We start from the raw sequence: 19666 nt of genomic DNA, 5'->3' as shown, positions 1-19666 counted from the left end.
AAAAAAAAAAAAAAAAAAACAGTTCTAAGTTCTCACCATGGTGACTACAGCTGTGCAGACAAATGCCACAAAATGAAATACAAAATTGGCTCACGAAAGACATGTAATTTACTTCAACTTATTATCCTCTGTTAGAATTTTTCCACTATAATTTATGCCATTGCACACCCACCCATCTTTTACAATCTTCTTCATCTGTCCACCGTAATCCTGTTTCAAAAAGATCAACTTATCCAGTATAATTATTCTGTTCACTGCTGCATAATCCCATTTCTGTCCAAAGTAATCTGCTGGAACAGTTTGGCGGCTGCAGTGAGTGACTGTGACTCCGTAATGTCACCATGGGAGACAAAGTCATTAGACCTGTCACATAACTGTGCTTAAAAGCAGTGCAGCTGTCAAACTCAAACAGTTCTGGTTCCTATTTTACATCTGAAAAAGGAAACGTCTAAATACATAAATTCATCAAAAGTGACTGCCACACACTGTTAGTGCTCATTTCTATTGTATTCACAAAGTTCAATCTCTCTGCTTCAATTTGCTCTCAGTTAAGAGAGCTAACTATTTTACTTATAAGCAAAATAAAACTAAACCTTTGGTTGCAAGTGGAAAATATGTGCCCAAACTTGTGAAGGAACCCAAAGTTCTGTAAAGGTACATTTCTAAAAAAAAAAAAAAAAAAACATGATCACATCTATATAATGATTTACAGCATATCCTCATGTAGTTGGCTCAACAAAGAGAACGGTACATTCCAGAAAGTAAGTGGGCATGAAATCATTGTTCTCCTTAGGTGATTAGTGATGTAGTGTACCCAGACATTATTGGAAACACCAGATCAGAGTTTTGTGAAAACTCAAATTCATCTTAATGGGCTACAGAAAAATGTGTAACAGTACACCTACGGTAAGATCAATACATTTCTTTAGAAATATCAAGATCAAACTTTTTCTTCTTAAGTCAATGTGCTGCATTCAAGAGAACCAGATGACCTATTAATCCTGACCAGCAGAGCTGTAAGGGTGATGTTCAAACGTTTGGCAGCTGCAATTTAGAGTTTTATGGACAAAGCTTTGATTATTTAAGCTTTAAACAGATTTAAGCTTTAAACAGACTAAACAGGGTTAAGCTGACCCTTAGTGGAACTTTTTGAGTTTGATTCCAGCGTTCCTTCAACACTAATAATTGAAGTGTCCCAGGGCATGTTGTCCATCACGCTGCTTCGTGTATGTGTGTCATCTTATGTGGGTAAATGAGTGACAGTGACTAGTGACGTGAAATGTTTTCTAAGTGGTCAAAACGTCAACAGAAACTCTGTACAAGTGTAATTTAGTGCAGGTTCTCTGCCGCAAGAGTTTCCATAAAAAGAATCATTTTTGGTGAATTGCCTGAGTTCAGAGTGAAAAACTCTTTTCTGCTTTTCTATGTGGCTGAATCAATTGCAGTTCTTAAACAGTATGGGGTACAATCAAAATCTTAAGTTTTTTTTTTTTTTTTTTCTTGTACTTTTCTTGTACTTTTCTTGTACTGTATCAGTTCACAGAGAACAATGTATTTCCTCTAGTTGAGGCTTATAAAAATGAAAAGCTGAAAGCTATTTTTACCAGATGAACAATAGCAAAACTCATAGGACTACAGGGAAAAGCATTCCAATTATTAGTGGTGCTAACCAACTGAACAATATTTATTGTTACAAGCAAATGAAACTAGTGCTGTTTAATTGAGAAATAATGTCAAAAGAAATGTGTTTTCCTCATAAGTGACTGAAGAGGATCAGGAGCTATCTTCCAATAAAGTTTAAAGATAAACCCTGTTAAATGTGATCAGAACTGATGGAAGATGAGTGAAGTTAAATGGACCACAATCCCACACTGTAAAAAAAAATCCTAATTACACTTTTTTTTTCTGTTTGCTTTTGCAGATTAATTTGTAAATGACAAATTATTTTAAAATACAGTTGTATTATAGATGTTCATAACAATTTAGAAAACTAAATACATGGATATACTGTATTAACAAATAAAAAAGAAATCAAACATTTTACAAGTCAATGTTTGTTATCCTTGCACACAAAAAAATGGTCCTAAAATTCAATTACAGCTCAACAACAGCTGAGTCAAATATTTACTGTTGTATAAAATCATTCTGGACGTTTCACATAAAATCAAACTCTTATCCTGTGAATTAAATCTAAAATAATTAATTTCTATGTTTTAATTGTTTTTATCTTCATTTATTTTTGATTTGAGTGAAAATAACATCTGTAGCAGCCACTGGGAATTTGGTTCTTAAGTGCCAGTGCCAACTTTTGCAGGACTCTGCTAATTACCAATTCATTTGATTCAGGTGTGCGTTGAAGCATTGAACACATCTGAAACACACACAATGCTAGCCATTGAGGACTGCAGTTACCCAGCTCTGGGTTTATAACAATGAACTCAACCTACAAAGAGTTTTTCTCATTAAGTCCAAACAGACAGGAGTTCAACAAGCAATGAGGTGAAGGGGAAAAAAGGAACTGAGCAATCAGCCTCTTAATTAGCAGAGATCTATGATCCCCACTCACCTACAGTAATGTTCAACACTTTCCCTTGAGTCATTTCTAGCTGCCATTGTGCATATGACAGATGATTTGACAAACAAAATTAATGGGTACACCCAAGAAGAAGAATGATTGTAAGAGTGGGGAGTGGTCAGAACGATGAGCTGGGATGAAGGAGTCACTCGGGAGACGTTTTTGTGTAAATGCCGACATTTAGGAAGAAGAAATGTGGACCTTTGAGGAGAAAACTACCATTTTTAAGAGGGAGATGTGATTGTGGAAAGCATGGACTCCACCGAAAGGACACAATGTGCAATCAGACTGTCCGTCCTTAATTTCAACATAAAGGAAAATAACTTATCCTCCATTGCAGCCATGGAGATATCTAGTAAGTGTTTTCTAGCCTTAGTTTGCTAAGTAATACGTTTGAGTTTGACTTTATCTGAAAGTTTTACATAGAATATGCTTCTACCTAATAAATGAATGAGTGTTTTCCTCAGTGCCAAAGTAATAAATAAATTATTCCTGCTTATTATTTCAGAATCTTTAGAGATTGCAGTTTTCAGATTTCCTTTGTTTCTTTGGAAAGCCTGACAGGTTGTACACGCTGTGTAAGAGTACAAACAAACAAAATCAAGCTGCATTACCACTCTAATTTTAGGCTCTTGCCATCATCTCCAGTTTTATATATTTACTTTTCTCAAACTGTGCCAGTATTTCCCATAGAATAAACATAGTTTTTTTTTTTTTTTTATTATTATTCTTTTATCAAAATCTAAAATGTCTGTGGAAGAAATCAACCATATTTTGAAGACAGTAGTTCAGTTCAGTCTCCTTTTTCTCTTGTAGCGATAATGATTGTAAAGGACAGTAAGAGCAATAGTTGCTTCCCTGTCAAATTTGCAGGATTAAGGAAAAGAATTACAAGCATCTGTTGATTTTATTTTTTAATTAACATAATACAAAGAGTGAGGTTTATTTAGGGAGTCTTTGCTTTCAGTTCTTTGGGAATCAGCAGTTCAGGAGCCTAAAAACTCAATGGTTATGTTCCTTCATGGGTTAGATACAACATACCCACAACAGTGACAGGTATGTCAGTAAGTTAAGCTACCTAATTAAAGATAATCGTCAATGTGACAGCATACACTATACCATGTAAGGCTTAGTAGCCTATGGATCCCAGGTTACTGTAATCAAACCTTAAAAATAACCAGCAGAGCTGTTAAAATAGCTCCAGTGTATATAGAAGTGGCTCTGGCCATTTTTAACAGTAACCTACTTAAGACTCAGAATGGACTTGTGCCTATACCTGCCCTTTTAGATTTCAGGGCCGCTTTGCTACGATCGATTGCAGCATTCTATTACAGAGGCTTGAACATGCCATTTGGATTATAGGAACCACTGTACTCTGGTCAGGTCACATTTTTTCTATAGATTCCAGTTTGTTCTTGTAATCATAACATGAAGGGCTGCAGATCAGGAAATCAAGAACTAAAAAAAAAATATTAATAATTAAAAAATAAATAACACAAACAGATCTGCTTTGTGCTAGTTAGAGAGCAGGTAAAGAGACAAAAGAAAGAAAAAAATATAACAACCCGCCAATAAATAGGGTAAACAAAGAAGCATGCATGCTGACGGGAGTATAATCAACAAATTGAAACTCTTGGATTTAAACAATAGACAGCAAAGAGCATATAGGGATCAAAACAAACTGAAACATATAAATATAAAAAAACTGAAACCAAACCTAAGGAAAAAAAGGTTTGGTTTCCATCCATAAGGATGTTGTTCCAGAAGACAACATCTATATGTCTGAAAACATGGTGATCTTTTGTTAGAATATTGGAGTATTCATTTACGCTGATGTTTTTTGAACTATGTAATTTCAATCAAAAACTGCATTAGTCACATGGTGATAGGAGAAAAAAAATACACCTTACAGGATTCATCTATTTCACTATTGTTTAATGTAAAAGTTCCCAAATGTGTTGATGGCTTTTGGCTTTAGTACTGTCTTATTGAAAAAGCCCAAGCATTATCTCCTTTACTATCCTCAACAGGTTTGACAGCACAGAGAGAAGTGTGGGATGCTCTACTTGATACACAAATCTCACACTGGAACCTGGTTGCTCAATATTTGTAGGGCAACTTTTTCTGTTTATTCAAGTTAAACCCCTCTACGGCACATTCGCATATCCTTTTTCACATAGGTCACTAGAGACTGAGGTAGTTTTTCTAATCAATGTATGTTACTGGGTTGACTAGACCTGTCATCAAAAACACAATCATATATTATACAGTGAACTGCACAGTTTTAGCCAAAGCACAGTGACAGATTCCTGTCCTGTGCTTTGGGTTATGAATGAGCAGCTATGTTGCTTGACTTCTTTCAAAGCAATTAGTTTATAAAGTTAAAAATGCTAGCTCCTGTACTCAAGCTGAACAAATACACTTGAACACATTTTGCAATTTCCATCAAGGGTTTAAATCAAGTTTAGAGAAGTCATAACTCATTTCCCCAGAAACCTGTCTTTTATATAACCTGCTAAGTGTAAACGTTCTAAAGCCAGAGCAATCTTTGTGCAAGGGCCATTGTTTAGGGATAATTGCATCTGGAAACAAAGAGCTTAGAATACAATGATGAATGTGCATGCTCCTTCTCACTGAACAAGGGAATCACAGACTGACCCACTTTAAATTCTTATGTGAAGGTGATGTATGGAAGAAGCTGCAGTGAGAAAGATGAAGAGAACGGATGACAAGAAACTGTAAAAACAAAACGAAGAAAGCCATCAGAATTTTTATGAAGGAAAAAACAAAAAATCCAGAGTCTATTAAGTCCTTTTGAACCAGATAAAAGTGTCTATAGCAATGTAATTCTAAAAATATTTAATGATCTACAACTCTTCCATCTAGTCCAAATTGGTCACTTACACTTCAAAGTGCCAAAAAACCATACCAAATGCCAGTCTTGCGATTCTGAACCTGGAAGTTTTGAAACTTGTCACATAAATTTCCCTAATCATCCCAGTCTATGTTAAGTAACACACAATCCCAGCCGCTCCCACCCCTCAGTACACACAGGATCCCTTTCTATCTTCACAAGGACTTTAAATAGACTTCCATTCATTTTTCACTCATTTCTATTGCTTAATCTTGATCCTTACCCTAAACCTTAATTGTTACCAGAACGTGCCTAACCCTAAACCTAACCTGAACTCATCCTAAGCCCAAAAACAGAAACAGCAGCTTATGAGTTCCGGGCTTTGTTTAATGCCTGTAGATTCAGTGCCTTGATTTTATAAGATAAAATGAAATGATCTGCCATTTTATGCCATACTATTCCAGTTTAATAAATTCATAAAAAATAAAACTTTTATTAACACATTTCCAAAATATTCTGTTATGATCAAATCTACATGTGGAATAACAGCAAGATGTTATTATTCAAGACTTTTTCAAAGAAAATAAAACAAACTTAAAAAACCTAACTGCCATTTTATGACGTACTGACCCAATTTTACAAAGTTATCTTTCTTGCTAGGTCATTGCTTTAGTAGGGGTTCAATGTTCAGTATTAATATGCTTAAAACATGACAACTTTAATATGTATACCTAACATAAACCCCTTTAAATGTCTGTGATAGGCACAGGTAAGGAATGCTTTTTAACACTCGATCCTTACATTTATTCAGGTTTTTGCTTAATTCAGAGGAGCAATCTAGATTTAAGGTCATACTTTGATGTGGCTGCTTTGCTTGGCCTCCATGAAGCAGCTGGGATTTTTTGGAAGTCCACAGGTATTTGCCAGAGAGTCAGTGATACATGATGCCCATAAGGACGCTTGGTAATTGCTAGTTACTTTGCGAACATGACAAATTGCCTCGTCTACAGCAAGGTCCCCCAAGTGAAACAAGGCACCATGAGGTCAGTTTCAGGTTAAGAGTGTGATCAGCTGTTGACCTTGACTGTTCGTTCATCTGTATGGCAAGAAGCAGCTGGGGATTGAGGTGGGAAACATGAATGTTCATTAATAGCAATACTCAGCTTGAAATAATGCTAGGGAAGGCTTTGAGAATTCAAAATAAACCTCATTCCACCTTAATGTGCCTTTTATTCACAACGTTTTGATACAGAACACATCATTCTGTTCATCCTCCAATTAACTGTAATTAAGATGTTATTTTCAAAAATGTTCTATGTGATTATGGGCTACTTCAGTAAATTATATTTTTCTAAGCATTCTACAAAACTCTAGGGCTGCAGATATCCAATATTTTAGTAAGTGAGTAATCCCTTTATTAATTGAGAACTTGGAAATACATTTGCTACTCCAGACATTCACAGTTTCTTTTTTTTTTTTTTTCCAAAGCCACCTAATCACTCAGAAAGTGCTTTCCCCCACTTTTCTCTGTCATAGCTGTGCACACTCACATTCACACAAATACAGTATATTCTGGTCCATCTGCACCAGCAAGGGCTCTGGACTAAGGTTGCCCAGGTGCACCAGGTCAACAATTAGGTGTACCTAAGTATTTTAGCTTTTTTGTTTTGTTTTGTTTTTTTAACACTATAATATTTTTAGAGTAAGATTGTTGGCACTTTCTGTGTAGAAGTGCTGTATTGCAAAAATGAAAAGTTTGCATTATAGTTACTGGAAGTCAATCATGGCCGTGTAAATGTGTGTTGAAAATATCCAATAAATATATTTACATTATGAAGTTAAGAATAACAGCATTATTAGCTTTTCACATAACGGAGAACTTTGAAATTTGGAGTGCCCATGTGCACATTTGAAACTTTTATTGTGAAAGTTTGAAGGAAGGTGTGGGTGGCACTATTTGTCACCTGGCAGTGCAATTATTGGACTGTCCAGGTGTGAATCAATTTTAAAGGCACAACTATTATTCAGATAACTGCTGAAGAATAGGCCCACTTTCTTGGAACAATGAAAATTCTACGTGCAAAGAGTCATTATTAATGTGTAGTTTTTTTTATTACTACAAGCAGACCTGTAAGTTTTTTTTTTGTTTTTTTTTTTTTACCAGAAGTCCAATGAATTTTCCAAGCTGGTAACAAATTAAACAGACAAATCAAGACATTCTGAAGGCCAAAAGCATCCAGTTAACAGGACTTTTACTCACACGACTGTGTGAGTTGTAGCGAAAGAAAAAGGTCTTTATAGCAGAAAAAGAAATTCCAAGTGCACCATTTGCAACCATGAAAAAAAAAATTACTCAATAGATTTTTAATCTAACTTTGAATTACTATCATTATTACCACAACATGGTGCACCCCACCACTTGACACATGGTCTAACATTCCCACCCCCTCCTGTGTACAAAGAATGAAGAGCCCAATACCTTTTTATTTTAGCAAAAGGGGAAAAAAATAAACAACGTTGCCAAACCTCTACTGCATTTTTAAAGCCCATTCATATTTGCATCTGTGTGAGTCACTCATTTTTATTTGACACAAAACATTAAAGCCTCTAGTCACTAGAAAATGTTCTATGGTACTGTGACAACAGTTGTCTAAGCATTACTCATTAGATCTATCTCACTTTCTTTAGAGACTCCATAACGTTTCTGTATTTTTCATCCAGACATCCATTGCCAGAGCACCCATACGGACATGGAGAACGTAGAAACTCCATGAACAAAGACTCCAGGCCAGGATTTGAACCCAAGACCTTCCAGCTGCAAGGCAGCATTGCTTACAACCACGCCACTATGCAGCAGTAATAGGATTTTATATCCGGAAAATTCTCCGTGGTCCAAAAGCTGTTTTTTTAATGACTTTCAAAGGACATAAATCATTTGCAGTAAAAGTCGCAGTGAACTTTGTCATTCCCTTTGTCTTTTATGAGTTAGAGGATAACTTTGGGTAGGGCTACACAAGCTCTTTTTCTTTCACCTCTCTCTGGAAACATGTCTGTTGTGTTTCAAAGTATTTCAGCTCATTTGTACACATGCAGAATATGATGTGGCTCCTCGCAACTCATTTCCCTCTTTGCTGCATATGGTCCTGTCATATCCACGTGATTTCATATTCTCACCATAAATTATCTGATTGCCACATTTAAGTAATCAACGTAGCACAGTTTTGATGATTGTTAATCGGTTCAGAATCTTCCAAGTCCACCTCTTGATGCGTTGAAAAATAGATTTTCTCCACCTATCTCCTGCAAGCAAATTAATTCACAGTTGAAATCTGAAATGTTGTTTAATAATTTGATATGTAAATTATGTTCCAGAACGCAGTTAAATCAATTCAAAGTTAGGTAAATCTCCTTAGTATTTATCACCTGGATGTGAAAAAGCCTTTGAATGGTTGATAACATTTTCTTCCTTTAGGTTGGTGTATTTTCCTCTTGTTTCTTTTTCTTTATCCATCATCTTTCTCCTTCACCACATATTTAAACAGAAACTCGTTTTGCAACTTCAATTTCTGTCACTGTAAAACATACTGAATTGAATGCTGTCATGTTAAGTAATGAAAGCATTGATCCAGGGATTTTTGTAATCAGTTCTTGTGAGGTTATTCATTATGACGGGCGTGTATATTATATTTTTGACAGCAAATCTTTATTATTTTATTGTTTGACTAATGACATGAAGAATGGAAAACTCTGAATCACAAACAAATGTTTAATTTTATAAGTATTCAGTATAATTCTTTAAATGACCCATCAATATTTTAAACATTCACATGAAATGTATTTTGGAGCTCATATTTTTAGATCAAATTTGTTATGCCACGTTTCAGTGGGCTGTGCCCCGCGGGTATCCAAATGGAAGATGTGGTGCAGGGATGATAACTTGCCATTTCCCTTGGCCTTTGCCCAGTTAGGCTCCTCGGTTGAATCTTTATGTAGTAATGGATGCTGCTATTTTAAACAAACCATAGGGGATGCATCTATTTTGCATTAAACCATTTCAGTGTCCCAACTCTCCTAAGGATGCTGACAAATACAAGTTTCGGAGGCTAGATAGTTCCACACTCAAACATTGAAGATGAAAGACACACTAATCTTTCAATAATGGTGCTTTTTATGAAACTGGATTGTTTTTAAGTGTATCACTAGAACAGCTGGCTCTGTTTTGTAGTAAGGCTTTGGTCACACCTCAAAAAAAAAAAAAAAAGACTTACTGATGATAGTGCTATTTTCGGTAATTTCCTGTTTAGGCGGTTAAATAGGCCTGTAGGTAAAACTTTGAAATCTTGTCCTGGTCTAAATATAACCCTCTCAGTCTTACCTCTCTTTGTGTAAACAGCCAAACACAGGACCAAGGAACCCCTGTGGGTTCAAAAGGCAATTATTTGGAGAAAGCTGCCATGTTTCAGGTTGAGGGAGGGATGTTAATTACCTTGGTGGATTCACAAGATGCTGCCTCTTCTTTTTTATTTTGTTCAGTCTCTTTATGGGCTAATTAATTATGAAACAATGCACAGGTGATTCATCTGAGAGGAAGAAATTTTTAAACCTTTCTTCTTCCCTTCACAAATACACAACAGGAGCAGGAAGGCTTTTTAATCATATGTCAGAGGCACACCTACAACTCTACATTATGCATGGAAAGGTTTTAATGCACCATCTAAACACAGACGGAGGGCTCACAAGTCAGGGGAGCAGGATAATTTGAGGCAAAAATCTGCAAGATGCAAACAAACGCTGGTTTCTGGGTCTTCCGCTAAGGTTTATCTTGATTTTTGCAGTTCTATTTCTCCCATCCCAATTTTTATACTATTCTCTCAATAATTTCCCTCGTTTCGAATGCTATTTTCCTCCTCTTCTCTCTCACTTCCTCTGAACGTCTGACATCAACCCGTGTTTGTCATTTCTCTCATCTGTAAATATTTTCTGTTTTTTTATGGCCCACAGTTGGACCTTAAAATATTAAAGACTGTATTTGTTTTTCAGCTCCAACAGCTTTGTCAGCTTCAGCAAGTAACTTTGTAAACTTGGTTTAATATTCACTTTATATTCAACCATTGTTAAGTTTCATAAAATCATAGTAATGTTTTTGGAATAATTAAGTCAGTGATCTAACCCTCAGCAATTTTTTTTTTTTTTTACAATCTGCCAAAACAATCATTTAATATTTTGTGTTTCTTCTTTGTTAGATTTAAATCATGACTTCATATATGCATTTTGCCCTACGCCTCTTGTTGAATTAAATATTTATGATACAAAATTTGCAACATGTAATGTTGATGTGCAATAAGAAAGTTTTTTCTTTTTGATATATTTATTCAAGGAACAAACTAGGTTTTTGTTTTGCCTACACTGTTTTCTTGCATTCACCCCAAGAAGTGATGTGGAAATACACTACATGGAAAGACATCCTAATTTAACACGGAGAATATTTACCTCGGATGGCTCTTATTCTTTCTCCTCAGCACTGGGAGATGCAGTATGGCATGGCAGCATTGAGCAGAAAAATCATTATACCATATACGAAGGTAAGTGTTCCCAGATTTCACATGGACAGCCAAAATGATGAAATTCAAAACTTATTTAGCTGTTAAATGACTGTGCTGCTTCCACAAATCTGCCAACTTAGTTGTAATGAAATACGAAGAAGGGTGATGAAAAATAAAAGAAACAATTGTAACATATACAATTCATCTTGGCTAAATGATAACGCTGCTACAGCATTTGGCTACAGCGCTTCTCAATCTGGAAGTTTTAGGTATAAAGTTCTCCAAAAGAGTGTAAACTGCAGTTCTTGAAGATTTTTGGTGACTATTTTCAAAAGCACACTGGATATTGGGTGTACAAGCAGCATTTTCCTGGTAAATACTTATTATAGCATGTCATTATAGCGTGTCAGCTAAATGTTTTGTTTATATTTCTTGTCTTTTTATTGAATGATAAAGATTAGTTTATTAATCCAGAGATATTTCAGATGCCCTACCCTACGAAGACATTTGGATAAGATAAGTCATGATTCTGGAGTGCATGATTATGAACTTCATGTGAAGCTCACAAAGAAACAGCCATGTCCTGTGGTTTATTTCCACAGCTTATGGCTAAGCAGACTACATTATTAAACTGCAGTGGATTTAAAGAGTTGGAAGATGACCACCTATTGATGGGCCTATGTGGAATAGTCCAGCCTCTGTTTGTATTACCTGGCATGGTCTTTTAATTCCTTAGTTTGTGTTTCCTCTGTGTGCCTAATTTAACTCCCTGTGAATGTACTTACCTTCAGATCTGTCTGGTCTCAGGCCACTTCCTCCTCTGGCAAATAATTTTGTGGATCCTCACCTGTCTCCTCTGTCTTCCACTGTTCCTACTTCCACATTCTGTTGATTGGCTACTTGCTCTGACATGCTTACCTGCATATCAGAGCCTGGACAAAACCTGGACAAAACTGGACAAAACTCTCAGAGGAAACTCAACAGCACTTTATGCTTGACCCAGCTTCACACCCAACCACTCTTTTGTGCAAGTATCAGGTATATCTTCTGGTCAGTCTTGCATCCTGCAAACAGTAAGATACTTTTCATCTTTACTTTCAGCAAACTCTCCTTTCAGCAAACCATTGTACTTGCAGCTTGTCTTGTACATCTACTGCAAATAGGCTAAATATGCTGACCTTGAACTCCCACAATACACTTGTGTGAATGAGATTTTTGAAGACGCTTGAAATATGTGGTTATGTCTTGTGCTGGAACCCACTGTTAGATTAAATGATGTGTTTGATGATGGTATTTGACAAAATGTAATGTTTATTGCTTGTTCCATAACTCATGACTGTGTTGTTTTTATGATGTAAAGCACTTTGAATTGCCATGTCGCTGTGCTATACAAATAAACATGACTTTAGTTTTTTTTTGGTGATCCCCCGATCCCAAGCCACTTGATGCCCTACACCCAGTGATGATACATGTGGGCAGAGCAACTGCACTGAATCCATCGATTGTCTGGCATCAATGGATATTTTTTCAGCGTGCAGAAAGACATTCAGAAACAGAATCATGTTAACATGTTAAACCATGCATAAAAGATTTGCCAACTTTAGACCTTCAGTCAAGAGTAGAATGAATGTCTTCTGGCAGCCAGTTTAAATCCAATGTGCTCTTTTTATTTCTACATGTCAAAGAAAGAACTTGGAAAGTGAATGTCAAGGCTTTGGTGATTATTGGAAGTGACACCCTATCAACTACATCCATGCTTGTTTTTTGTGGGAAGTTTCGCACCAATTCATGCCTCAATTCATAAGACACTGAGGGCTGCCTCTAGTTCTAGTTGACCTTAAAGAGGGAATGGGGGTGGTGCAGTGGGGGTGAGTATTATGTGAAATTGACATTTTTGAGTTTTATATAATATTCCCTCATCAAAAAAAGAAAAGAAAAAAACATACTGTGAGAGTTGCTTTGACTCTTTCATGCATGTTTGAGAAATCCTTGGATTTATCGTTCAGGGTTCCTAAATGCTTGCTCATACAAAACACCACTTATTTATACAAAGTTCTTCCTCGAGTTCGCACCTGAGCTTCCACCCAACAGAGCTCCCCTCTCCACAGCTCCACCAGAATAGCAAAACCAGCAACCAGGAAACACATGTCTGGGTTTAAAATACAAACTACTTCTCAGTTCAGTGGTCTTCATCATCATCCCACTGCATTGTTACCTCCTATGGGTATAACAAATGAAAACTACAAGGTATACTTATGAAGCCCATTGTAAGCTACACAGCAATCTCAGTCATTACTAGCTATGCCCAAAAACCGATGACAACGGCTGAAATCATGTGCAAGATAATAAACAGAAAGAGAACAAAGCGGTGAGGCAGGTGTCCGTCCCACAAGAACTCCATACAAAGCCCGGCATATTTTTCTGTCATTCACTGTGGGGCTGAAGCTCTGTGTGGAAACTAACAGGGAGATGATGTGTCCCTGGAGACAGCCATGGTTTGGGAGCGAGGCATTTCTTAATCATCGGGGAACCAGTGCCATGCTATTTTTCTGTTGTTGCCAGCCCCCTTCTCTTTGTGCAGGAGGTCACCTGTCATACACTCTACTGAATTAGAGTGACTCATAAATACACAGGTCTAATTTAAATGTGACGAATGTTGCTGTGCGACAGCACACATGAAAACATTTGTCGCTGTGTTGCACAATGCCTCAAGGAAAGACTTGGCTGCAAATGTTTGGTTTGCACCAATAAACAAATGAGGGGCATTCATGCTTTTTTTTTTTTTACCCTGTTCGACGGCAGTAGATGAGGAAGGAAAAAAAACTCGAGAGGTAGTGATAAAGCATCCAATCATATACATTTTTAGTTTTAGCAATTTGGAGGCACACACAGTGGAGTGACGTTCTTGCTTTGCATTAACAATATCCTCGATTCAAAACCTGACTGGGTTCTCTCTGTTTGGACCTTGAGCAAAAGAAGAACCAGGCTTCATTGACACTTTGAGTACTCCAGCTTACTTCAACCATCCAAAAACATGTATACTCTGTCTATTGGCTAACTAGATATGAGAGTTAAACTATAAACTAGTCTGTGTCCATGTATATCTATTCTTTCATTTTCTTTCTCTGAACAGATATATATTCCAGAGATGACAGGACATCCTGTCACCTCTCAACAGCGATTCTGTCTATCTGATTCTGAGGAATCTCAAGGTTTTCCTAGACCAGAGGGGCTTTGTCTCTGGTGTGTCCTGCTGCTGCCTTCAAATGACCAGAAGCCATGAATCATACCCAAGACAGCCACATTGAGAACTAAGCACCATATGCAGATGACGTAGTCATCAACGTAGCTGATCCACACGGCCCTGCATTAATTAGGTTTTTACAAACTATGGTCTAAATCTAACTTACTGAAGCTTGTTGCCATTTGATGCCTGAATCTTTATTCTTATCAAATTATGCCAAAGTGATTCCTCTTTTTGCCCTTAACATATTTTCCATAAACCTGCTGTTCAGTCCAGATTGACAGATGGAATTTTTGTTCAGTGTTCTCTTCTGCCTTTTTGATCTGCATTGGGGCTGTGCCAAGTGTACACTATTTCGACCGGAGAAAAAAAAAGCAGCCAGAGGGATGGACATTTGTTTCCAGTTTATTAAGAGGTTTCAGGCTGCAGAGAGACTGGTGATGCAAGAACTGTCTGATTCCCATGTAGATGTTAAAGAATACACAGGGGTTGCTTTCAAACAGTTTCTAGACTACACCAATAGGGATTGTATGCACAATGTGAATGACAGTTGCATTATATATGTTTTGTTTTTGTGACTAGATATCTGAACTTATCCAGACATTGTTGGAGTCATTACTGAAAATAAATGTTTTTATTATTATTATTATTATTATTATTATTATTATTATTATTATTATTATTATTATTATTATTATTATTATTATTATTTTAGTACAATCCTTCCATTTTATGTACCTCCTGACTGACGTTAAAGAGACGCCGGGGAGGCCAGAGCGGAGCCCATTCCAGAAGTCAACGGGACAGGTTATAGCACTGATGTAGGGACAGATGAGACAAATAGTCATCTAGGCAGATATTATCTCCTAACAGCAATTTAGTGAGATAAATTACCCAGAATGCATGGAGGAGTAGATGGGAGTAGCTGGGGGGAAAATGTTCGGCCAGATGTTGAAAAAGCCATAGAAAAATATCTGTGCAGCAGTTAAACTGGGTGTTTTCTACCTGTATGGCAACAGTGCTAACCACTTAACTTTCAGAGCAACACACCATTGGTATCATTTAGACTGAAATTTATTCATTCTATGAAACAATTTATCTTAAAAACCTCTCAGGTCCAGACATGTCACTTTTGCCCACTAAAAGATGTGAACATTGTTGGAAGGGTGGTGTCTGTCTCCACCTCTTCAGTGAAGCTCACCTTTACTGACTAAATATATGTAATAGTAATAGGTTTCTTGAGAGAGCATTGATTCGTACAAGAGGCATAGTAAAAAAAATATTGGGTTGGGAGATGACGATGGCATTCAAAGTTTTGGATAAAAATGAAATTCTTCTAAGCACTTCAGTTGGTGAGAGATTAAATTAACAATGCATCAACCAACAAATGGTAATATAATATTTAAGACCACCATTTTTTAGCAGAATTGGTATTGATTTTCAATTGCTGAGTGGATTTATAGGAGGATCTCAACTGACTGGTTTAGGGTTTTGCAGCTTAGGAAGTCTTAGACACCAGTTAATCCATCTGTTGTCTCACTACTAATCCCAGATGCCTGTCTCACTTAGCAGGGAGACTCTTGGTCAGTGACTGAATGTCTTCATTATCAGACTACATGTGTTTACCTAAAACAAACACTAAAAGGTCTGTCACCAGGAAGTGTGTAATATTCAACATCTGTCGCCAAATTTAATAAGCTTTGACTTTTAAACAAAAAGCATGCTTTGTAAAACTGTTCAGGCCCAGTTGTTGTGATTCAACTTACTTGACAGCAAGGTTGCTAAAAATGTACATATATTTTACCAACTGGACAATTCACAAATATCAGGAGCCCTTGTAAACATTTGTTAAATAGACAATGTGAGTAATTAAACTTCTGTTGGTCTGGTCTTCCAAACAACCTCCATTCATACACACACATCTTCATTAAATATTTTGGGGGCCTCTGTGTTGTCATTGGACACGTCAACAGGATAATAATCCAAAACAATGCTTTTCATCTTAAATGGTTCTTTATTAATTAGATGTATACACTGCAATCTACTTTGATACACAGAAATTATGACATTTTAGTAAACAATGTCAGACTCCAAAATGATCTTTCTTACATGGTCAGAACAGCTTCATTCATGCCTGAGCTGTCAATGTGCAAGTTAACTCTGCTTAAAAACAAACCAACAGGCTCTATTTGGATGTTTACACACAATATAATGTTTTTATACAGCGTATGTGTAAACATATATTGTATAAAAGTGTATTTTTACACAGAGACATTAAAGTGTATTTAATGTCAAAGAAGCTGACATTAAGGTAGCTTAGATTTTCGTCTTCTTTCAGTCTGTTAGGAATAACACAATGTTTATTCTGAAAATGCTAGAGCAATATAAGAAAGAAGTTTCATTATGACTACCTTCAAATTCAGTACCACATCTCTAGAATATAAACTGTATATAACTTGAGTCAAATATTTCCCTCCAAAAGCTTCACTCAATAATTTGCTACAACTTTTATTTCATCCCTTCTGACAGAAGTGGATGGGAATAATTTGGTGAAGTCTGCCTGACGTAACACAAAGACACTTGATTTGATGTAATGTCAAATGTAATTTCAGTTAGTGAGAAAAAAGTTGGTCTTTTTAAATCGGAGGTTTCTAGCAGATTTTGGGTGTATCGGAGTAAGAAATAGGTTTCCTCCGTCACAGGGACGAAAGTTGTTATTGATTTAAAATTCTTTCTTTTGCACAAGTAAACAAAATAAAATGATCTAGTAAAGGAATCTCACACAACAGTATGTACCTTCAACTTTGTGTTGTCTGAATATGTTTAGTAACCTTAAACTTTAATCTGAATATTTTGCCCCAAAGAGGAATTATGTCTGTGCTGATCTTTATCAGAGAAATATTCTGTTCCATGTTATTTCTATTTGTATCTTGTCTGTCAAATCAGCTTGTCATACTGAACCTCGTTTTGCTAGAAGTTATTTTCTCATAAAACAAAAATGTTCCTCTCCATTGTTGCCACAGGCTCATTTAGAAAGTATGAGTTGCTGCAAATTCAACGATTCAACGCAATCTGCTGTGCTACCTTCATAAGATATACTATCTCACCTGTTAACATCATGTGATTGATTGTGCTGTATTCAAATTATATTACTGTATGTAGCTGTATCTGAATGTAAATTCTATATAGTGTAAGAATGGAATCAATTACTTTGATTTTAGTAAAATCTAGATATGAATTGGAATCCTTTGTATTATACAATGCTGTCAGATGACATTTTTTTTGTAACTTGGTGCTGTATAATTACAATATAATTCAATGTAGTATTTAAAACGTTTGCACTGTGGTTCAGTGTTTAGCATTGGTGCCTGGGAATAACAGGGGTTTGAGTCTCATGTAATGGTACTACTGTATCTTGGTCCAGTCCAAAAATCTTCTTGATAAAAGCTGGCCTCTGTCTGATGACCCACGTATTACAATAATCACTGCTGTCAGGGTAGATGTGCACAATTTGCATTCTATAAAACTAAAATGGTTATAATGGAACAGATTGACAGTTTTGACCTGGAAACAAGTGTTTTAATTGCTAAATGAAAAGTGCAAATAACTTTTGATGAAGTTGACCTCCACAAGCCGGATCCAAAAGGATAAATGGAAACATTAACATATTGAAAGAAAGAAGTAAAAGCTAAAAACATTGCCAAGTTTGTCCAGTGACCTGAATCCATCAGGACACCTGGAGTATTTCAAAATGGAAGGTAGAGCAACAAAACCCCTCCAGCAAAGATAATATGGAAAGAATTACCTATGAAGAATGGTAGGACATCTCTCCACAGACTTGTACAGGACAGGCATCATCCATGCCCGTGAGGCTTGAATCTGTGAGCAAAAATAAATGCAGACATAGGGAAAAAGGGTCACCAGTGCAGTGGGGTATGGACTTTTTTTTCAGTGAAATTCTTCAAGCTGTATTCTTTCAGGAGGTTTCCATGTGGCGCAATAAATAAATGCAATGTTGGCATAAAAAAAAAGGTAACGCTTTATTTGAAGGGGGGTGAATAAGACTGTCATGACACTGTCATAAACATGACATAACACCTGTCATGAACATCAATTAGCCTTCATGAATATTTATGACTGTTGTCATAAATATTCATGAAGGCTTATTCATGTTCATGACAGGTGTTATGTCATGTTTATGAAAGTGTCATGCCAGTCTTATTCAACCCCCTTCAAATAAAGTGTTACCAAAAATAATCATATCTGTGTAATTCTCCTGTTTTAACAGACTTTTAAATATAGATGTGGTGCTCTAAACTGGCTGTGAGTAAATAGAGCAAATCAAACAAATGCAGTCTGGGTAAAATATTTTTTTGCTTTCCCATTATTATTATTAGTATTGGTATAAATTATAATTACTATAAAAACCATAAATGAAATAGTTTGGATAGTTTTAGTATCTATCTCTGAAGAAATGTTAGGAAAGACACACTGCCTAACTTATGTAATGCATCAAATAGGAGAGAGAAATTGTCAGTCTTATGAGGGAGAGGCATTTCAATTTCCCAAAAACAGTCATCTTTTCCTCTTAAGAAATCATAAATCCACTTCTCTTTATATGTTACTTTATTTTAGCACACTAAGCAATAGCTAAAAAATGACAAATGATGAAACAAAAAGAAAATAAATAAAAATTATTCTAAACTAAATTATTCACTCTCCAATTTTGCATCATTTACATTTTCTTTTTTAACAAGTCATCAGTTACAATTTAAGAAAAACGACATTAACATTAACGATTGATTATAATGCCAAATAAGTGAGCACATTAATGTGTCTTGTTCTCATCTGTGTTTTATGGTCCTTGTTTGTTGCTGTTGGTGTTCTATATTAATTGTTTTATTGATTGTGGCACTTTGAGATTTTTGTAAATTTATAGTGTGTTATAAATCAAATTTGTTGTTATCGTTATTACACAGTAAAGAAAAATATATTGGCAGGCAAGAGTGCAAGGTTTTTCTTGCAGTTGGTCATAAGGTTTGCTCATATCCCAGGAGGGAAATCTGACCACTCATTTTTACAGAAACTAAATCATTAAGGTTTCTTGACACTTGGAGCTTCAGAAACTTCTTCACTAGTTCTGTGTGATTAAAGTCTGGAGACTGACTGAACCTGATCTTAATGGGAGTCTTCATTAGTTGCTCCTTTGTTGGTGGATCATAATCATAATGGAACCACTTTTTGTGTTCTGGTTAAGAAAAAATTTTTCACATGAAATATTTTTAAATTAGCAGAATACAAACAGCTTGAAACCACAATGTTGTTGCTCTGTGCTTAACCATAAGGTGGGTGTACTTGAGGTCAAATGCAATATTTATGCACCTCCACTGGCACATTATTTGATGCCAAAGAGTTCTATTTTGGTCTAATCGGGGGACAGAACTTTCCCC

General features: G+C 36.0%; 1 long non-coding RNA gene across 1 annotated transcript in view; it reads right to left on the bottom strand.

Moving 5' to 3' along the window:
* Positions 1-18089, bottom strand: part of LOC106950101 (uncharacterized) — a 93807-nt gene extending 75718 nt beyond the window's left edge. Inside the window, exon 1 of the long non-coding RNA XR_001425535.1 lies at positions 18022-18089. This is a non-coding gene — a long non-coding RNA (uncharacterized LOC106950101). The remainder of the gene's footprint in view (positions 1-18021) is intronic.
* Between the last annotated feature and the right edge of the window lie 1577 nt (positions 18090-19666).

This window comes from Poecilia latipinna, unplaced genomic scaffold, assembly GCF_001443285.1.
Source record: "Poecilia latipinna isolate Pla-1442-1.1 unplaced genomic scaffold, P_latipinna-1.0 Scaffold378, whole genome shotgun sequence".
Lineage (NCBI taxonomy): Eukaryota > Metazoa > Chordata > Actinopteri > Cyprinodontiformes > Poeciliidae > Poecilia > Poecilia latipinna.
Note: the sequence above shows the minus strand (reverse complement) of the source record. Positions and strands in the feature narration are given on the sequence as shown.